This window comes from Pinus tabuliformis, chromosome J (genome assembly GCF_031772625.1).
Source record: "Pinus tabuliformis cultivar Carrire ecotype Pingquan chromosome J, CPIR1, whole genome shotgun sequence".
Classification (NCBI taxonomy): Eukaryota; Viridiplantae; Streptophyta; class Pinopsida; order Pinales; family Pinaceae; genus Pinus; species Pinus tabuliformis.
The window spans coordinates 319,219,894-319,227,847 of NC_142295.1; the positions used below are offsets into that span (position 1 = coordinate 319,219,894).

Consider the following 7,954-nt stretch of genomic DNA (forward strand, 5'->3'; position numbering starts at 1 on the left):
TCAAAAACCATTGCTGGTCGTATGCGATGCACTCTATCGTGCCACATTTCTCCAGAACAATACGGGTTCCTTTAGGACAGGCAAATACATGATGTTGTTGCAAATGCCCAAGAATGTATGCATACAATACATACCAAACAACTAAATGTTGCCATTATGCAAGTCGATTTACAAAAGGCTTATGAATGTCTGGATTGGGGTTATCTCAGACTGGTTCTTATCAAAATTGGTTTACAACCCAAATGTGTCGAATGGATCATGGTGTGTGTTATTAATTTCAATTATGTTGTTATCATAAATGTATACCAACACAATTCTTTTGGGCTGGCCGGGGACTACGCTTGGGATGCTCCCTCTCACCTCTGGTTTTCATTTTGGTGATGGATGGGCTGGGCCTAGACATAAAAGAAGTGGTTGCACAAGAACATTTCCAGGCTCTACAGATGGGAAACAACATCAGCATATCACATGGTTTCTTCGTCAATGATATACTCATCATGGGTATGTTATGTCGACTTGCATGGTTATGTCGTTTTCATATTTTCAGAAAATTTTCTAATGCCACTGGCCTGCATATGAATGTTCATAAATCTATTTTGTATCATGGACAATGTGACATGGATACTATTGCATATATCAAAAACCCATTTGGCATTGAGGTAGAGAAGATGCAAAATGGTATGAAATACCTTGGGTATCATATTAAACTTTGTAGTTACAGAATTGTTGATTGGAAATGGCTTGTAGATCATTTTTTCAAAAGTATTTCTGGGTGGGAATTTAGGTGTTTGTCTCTAGGGGTTTGGGTCATCCTTACCCAAGTTGTCCTTACCCAATTGGGGGTATAATGGGCACATCTATTTCATATTTTTGTCTCTATTATCAACAATCTAAACTGTATCATGGCTAATTTAATCTGGGGGAGAGTCATGGGCAAAAAAAATATCATTTGGTCAAGCTATCCAACATCTCTTATCCAAAGGGAATGGGTGGTTAGGGAGTCATAGACCTTCGTCGTTTTGGATGGTCATTATTGATCAAACCACTTTGGAGGGGTATACTTGGGTCTGGTACTTATCTGACATAAATACCTTAAGGATCAAGATTTTTTGTTTTGGTATTGTAAAGGTAACATTGTATCTAGTCATGGATCGACCATCTGGCTGAGCTTTCATAAGATTGCTAAAATTTTCATACAACACCTTGCATGCAAGATGGGATCAGGCAAAAGAATCCTCATTGGTGTTGATCAAATTTTGGGTGCTGGCATCAACTGTAATATTTTTGTGGGGCTTGTAAACTTCTTAAATGACCGAGGCTTATACTTCTAGTGCCAAGTCATTGCTTATTGGAAGGGCTTGTGCCCCGTATGGAAAAGTGCTCATTGGCATGAAACAACTTGGCATTTATCATGCGGGGTCACATGACAAATTTATATGAACTGGGAAGGTGGAATCAGAGAACACCGTCATTGCCGATGCATATTTATCTCTATGCAACAAGGAAGTTCGACAGGGAGAGCATCATGTCTTATATGCCTTTTGGAAAACCAAAATTCCAAACAAAATCATCCTCTTCACATGGCTGGTCTACCACAAGAAAAATCTCATATGGGAAAATTTGCAGAAGAGGCAATGGCGTGGACCTAGCATCTGCTCCATATGGAAAAGGGATGAGGAGAACAATAACCAAATATTTCTCCAATGGCAGTATACAGTTCAGGTATGGAAAAAACTATCATCTCATATTGGTTTTCTTTATATACAACATGACCGCATTGTGGAATCTTTGAAATGGTGGGGCACACATAAACCTATATGGAGAACCATCCCACTCTTCCTTTTCCAGGTGATTTCGAATTGGAGAAATAAGTACATTTTCCAGAATTCCACAAAAGAGTTTTCTATGGTTTTTGAAAGAACCATCACTAATCTTTCCATGCACACCACACAAGCCACATGCTCCAGAATCACACAACACAAGTAGACCAGACTACAGATGGAATATCCAATGGGTTTCTTTGATGGGGTTGCGCAAAGGAACACTTGTGGTTGTGGTTTTTGGATCGCCATTTCAACTGATATGTCTTACAGGGTTCACTGGAATGGGGGTAGGGGCACCAATACCAAGGCAGAAGCAATGGCTTTATGGGGCCTCCTTTGGTTCCATAATTTCCTTGGCATTCCTCACATTCATATTTATGGAGATTCCAAGATCATCATTGATCAGGTCAAAGGCAAAGAAAACATCAACAATCCCTTGCTACTCGGTTGGCTGGGGAGAATCGATCTTCTATGGAAACAACACAACAACTCCACAATATACCACATTGGCAGAGAACAGAACAAGGAAGTTGATGGACTATCAAAGAGGGGACTACACGGTAATATTGGTAATATGCATATGGAAATATCATGGGGTCAAAATGTATTTGAAGTTGGAGAATTTCCATTTCCTGGGTAACTTCCTTTCTTCCCCTCCTTTTTTGTAAATTTTTGTATGGTGTACTAGTTTATTTTCACCAGTTCTTCCCTCTTGGATGGATGGATGGACATGCTGATTGCCCACTTGCTTGGATAGATGGTATGGGTTCTTTATTGGACCTTGTACTACTGATTATATCTTTGCCTACTATTTATTTTCTTGGAACAACATTGTGTTGATGGACTATACTTTTTTGTAGTATATTAGCTCTGATATTTTCTGGAGGGGAAGCATGTTATGTTCACCCTGATGGCCTGAATGTTGTAATGGCTCGGCAGATGAAAAACATATCCTGTATATTTGAACATATGATATAATATTATGCTTTTTTTGTATTGAATATATATATATAGAGAAAAAAAAAAGATTACATTCAAATGATAAATATCTATATAATCAATGATTTTTTAAATAAAATATGATTAATAAATTATTTTAAATATTTATAAAAATAGATATAAGCGAAATTTTAGTTATGGTAATATATAAAATAGATAGTAATGAAAAAGAGATGGTAGTCTTTAGATCGATGGCACTGAATCTCCTACAAATCTACAGGAAGTCACTGGTAATAAATCATGGTCAAAGAGCCAGAGGGTCCGAAGGGGGCCGAAGGGTGCTAATTAGGACCATGGCTCTATCATTGGATTGCAAAATTTACATAAATTTTAAAGAAGATGGAATAAACAGTTTTTATCATTATTCTTTTAAAATTTAGATTGAGCTAAATCTTAATTTGTATATAATATTATTTTATTATAAATAAGAATTTTTATATTTAGTGATTTAGTTTTTAAAAATAATCTTTCCAAATCTTCTATTCTTTCGTTGTACTTTACACCTTTACATACAATTTTAATATAAACTTCTTTACTGTTAAATATACTCTCGATGCCATCTTAAGCTTTGAGCAGCTTCAAAATTCAAAATAGAGAAAATTTAAACGGATTCGTGAACCTTACTTGAAATAGTATCATAATCAACCCAGACGATCCCAAGTAAAACACGCCAATCCTCTGCCGTGGTCAAGAATGTTATATCGTGGGAAATTCTCACAAAAGATTACGTATGTCTATCAAATTATGTGATTAAAAATATAAGTGTTTTTATGTTTATAAAAGGTTTTTACTTAATCCTGCACATTGATGATTCATTATCAAATGATATACATTGATACAATGTGGTTTAATTTTTTATTAATGACGGACGAACATTACGATTGTTCATCATATTCTAAATAATTTACATTAGCAAGTGGCTGGAAACTCAGAGAATCATGCCTACGTTCACGAAGCAGTGTAGAACCTGTAAAGAAGATCACACGTGATAACATATACAATATTCAATTTAATTGGAACAGCTTCAGTCGACCTTTCCTATTTGATCTGAATCCATCAACAGTACTCTTTAAATATGAAGTGCAAGACTACTCTAACTATTGCAATGTAATGAAAACCGAGATGCCATCCATTATTGAGAATTATAAAACATATGAATTTTTCAATCTCCTCATCTCATAGATAAAAATGAGATTACAATGTTCGGGGGCATGAGTTTATGGAGTGAAACATTTGAAAAGAATGTCCTCCTTGAAGTTGCTGCAATCTTCAGCACTGCTATGACTATCCATAAGAGAGTTACAAATCATTGTATCCAATCTAGCGTTGGAAAGGTGGAGGTAATTAAATACAAATTCACCCCAAACACACAAGCGACTTTTCTATTGATTATATAAAATTTTGATTTTAACAATGAATTAATTGAAGGGTATTTAACTTTTTCAACTAGAAACTCGCCTAAAATATCTTGATGTGCAAACACACACTAAAAGTAATCTATCACTTAACTCGACTTGACTGAATGCTCAACACTCAACACTCATCACTCAGTGAAGTGACTTTCTAAATTTAGCCAACTCTAACATACAGGAGTAATTACAATTTAACATGTAAAAGAAAAAAGCTTATTCACTTGTCTTGAGTTTAAAAACATTCTTGTTACACCATAACAGAAGATAAACCTCGAGAAGAAACAGTCAATTTGCTATTTTCATGTCATCGTAATGTGTGCTTTGAACGATAAACTAGATCAGCATAAATTGAATCGATGGGCAACATTAAAAAATATATACCAAAATAGAACTAGGGTTTCAAAAGTATAGTAGAACTCAGGGATGGAATTTGACAGGAATATTGTTCATCACCAGGTGATTTGCCAGTCAAATCTAGTGTAAAATTTTATAAAATTATCAAGATTTTTTTAAATTTTTATAAAAATGTTAAATTTAACTAATAAATCTATTTAGAAATTCCAACCGTGTCGAAATCTAACCAAAGCTTCAAATATAAATGCATTGAGTACCAAAGAAAATGGGGTTCTGAAATGAATTCCACATTCATTGTCATTTTAGTTCTTCTGGGTGACCCCTCTGATTTCCTCCCTTGAAGTCTACCCAACCATGCCAAATGATAAAAATCCACATGAAGTAATGACATGATCCTCTTTAGCTTCTCCACTAAAGTAGAAAATTAGTTATCTAGGCTTTTTATCTAAAAGAGTAGCCTCTATGCTTGGTTAAAAGGAATCCATAACAGATCAAGATGGGAGAGGATTATCTGATGCTTCACTGTAGGTATGGTTGGTGCTACAGCCGAAACTGTCAAGAAAGAGCTTGTGTGAATCCCACTAATATGAATTTTGAAAAACCTCATAGTCACAAGGAGGAGATTATTTTCGGCATAGTGTGAATCGAAGCGAAAGTGGAATGTCCACTGTTGCCACACGTGGAAGAACCTACACGCAACAGAACTGCAAAAATAAGGGTTTTATTTAAATCTTATTTCCTTATTTTCTACCGCCACATTTAATACATTTCATAAGCCTAGCCAAGACAGTAATGGGATAACATTTCATATATTTCAAACACGGAATAAATTGATTCCTTATTTGTCATTTGTAAATTTAAGAATTTATAAAGGTAAGGTGATTTGAAATTGAATTTTTTTTTGGAAATCTTTCATTTCATCTGTTGGATCGTGTATACTTTTCACATTATCAAATTTAGAATATTCATAATATTTTGACACACAGTTTTTCTTTGAAATTGAACAGGTTTATTTTTTCATCTCAGAATGACATTTGTCCGGATAGTACACCAATTACATTGGTTCACATGTACGCTGATATGACTGGAGTCCTTGTTCGATTGGGGCTCCAGAACTCAGTGAATATCATGGCGTACAAAATAACTGGAGGCCAACTCCGCATAGGTGTCCATAGATTTTTTGTCGGTCATGATCTGAAGCAGCAGAACCCGAAAGCTATATGCACCGTTCTCGTAGCCATGCATCCCTAATACCAAAAAGTGGCCACACAGGCATTCATTTCCTCATCCAGTAGAATTTTGGTGTCTTTGATGTCTCCGTGATAAAATACCCACTCAACGCCATTGTGCAGATAAGCCAGCCCCTTGGCAATCCCCATGATGATGGTCCTGCGCTGCGGCCAGCTCAGAGGTCGGGCCTTCGACTTTTCTCCGAAGAGATGCTCATCCAGACTTCCATTAGGCATGTAATCGTATATTAGAAATTGTTGATACTCTTCTCTCTCGTTGCTGGCCACGCAGCAACCCCTCAAAACAGCCAGATTCCGGTGCCTGATGTTATTGATGATCTCCACTTCGTTCAGGAATTCAGAATCTCCTTCCGGTGTGGAATTTATAATTCTTTTCACAGCGATCGGCTGAGAATCCATAAGCGTTCCTCGGTACACCGTTGCGAAGACTGCTTGGCCAATGAGGTTGGCATCGCTGAAATTATCGTTGGCGTCCCTGATCTCTTAAATGTCGAACTACACGGCCCCGATGTTGGGTCTCACGATTGACTACCTAATATTTTTGTTCCCCCTCATGAATAACTTGCGTAGTACAGTGTTACAATTAATTCTCGTCCCTTGCAGACAGTACAAAATCCCGACAACATAGATCAAGAGAAGGACCGCGACAGTGCCAATGAAACTGTAGGCCAAAACTTGGCCATGCGATGCGGTTTGGGCAAAGGGAAAGCAGAAGATACAATGTGTAGTACTCCTGCTCTAGGGACCAAATTCATTAGCTACTCCGGCGGCATAGAGAAGCGTGAAATAGTAGCGTTTCAAACAGTTCGCTTCTGTCAAGTTTTTGCTGTGGTTTGCCAACATCTTGTGATCAAGCTTTTGACTATCATTACATTCATAACAGGCCTCCAGATCTGAGAGGTCGCCTCTGCAGGCCGAGTCCACTGGAGTAATCCCCAGTTTGCGAATCCAGTCCTCCTTGCTTTGTATGCCCGAGCACAGAAGGGGGCTTGATACAAAGTCTGACGTTATATTATTCAAACAGATTGCAACCAAGTCTGGCGAGAGAGCCAGAGAATGGAGCTGCTGCTGATAGAGCCCGAGACATGATACTGCAGAGGCAATACTGGGAAGCTCGAACATGGATACATATCTAAGACACTGAGCTAATCCTATGCCAAGCAAGTGTTAGAAAAATGAGGCAGAGGGGGAGGAAGATGGAAGTTGTTTTGTGAAGCTTGATTTCGCGCACCTATACAGAGGTTTAATAAAATACACAGAATTCATTCACGTCAAAAACAGAGTAAGCTTGGAGAAACACAATAAAGCTTAGGATTAAATTCTAATTCATGAAAATACATTCGTATGAGACTGCGGCTCATTCACGAAGTAAAAACATTCTCTTTATAAAGAAACGTCAAAACTTGTTTCCTTATGTTTAACATGAATGTACCCAAATCCTTAAACTAGGGTCGATCGAGTATGACAATATGAAAATGAGATATGTGGTCGTAATGACCTATTGTCACTTGTAGATCACTAATTTTATACTTGTTTTGGTCAAAAATATTATTCTTTACACTAATTCTTAGCTCTAGAATTAATAGTTGATTTGCCAAATTGATGTTGATATTATTTTTATCATTGCTTGGGCTAATTGCGACATTAACTTCTTTTCCTTAGATACTTCCTTTTAATGTAATTAATTTGTGACCTGTAATTGAAAGACCATTATAGGAAAACATTTATTCCTTCGTCATTTTAGAATTGAGCCCCACCATTTTTTTTCAATGATTGATCCCCTTTTGTTTTGCCAAGATGACTTTAGGTATATATTTAAAGTTCCGTTGGACTTTGTACTTCAAGCCTCCTTTAAAAGTGTTTTTTAGTATATATATATATATATATATATATATATATATATATATATATTCTTCAAAACTATTTTAATCGAATTTCCTATTACCCTTAATATTTCAAAACTCCTTTGTATTGTTTTAATATATTTCTACTTACCATTTTTTTTTCCTTTTTAAAGTATTGTTTCAATTGGTTTTTTTTAAATATCTTATTGTCCTTTGTATTTATTTTTTAAATTTCATATAACTCTTTAAACTTTAATTCAACTTCACTTTAA

At 36.2% G+C, this 7,954-nt stretch overlaps 1 pseudogene; it reads right to left on the reverse strand.

The window, feature by feature from the left end:
* The window catches only part of LOC149227032 (protein ENHANCER OF LHP1 1-like), a 45,889-nt pseudogene extending 39,652 nt beyond the window's left edge, over positions 1-6,237 (reverse strand).
* Positions 6,238-7,954: the final 1,717 nt, after the last annotated feature.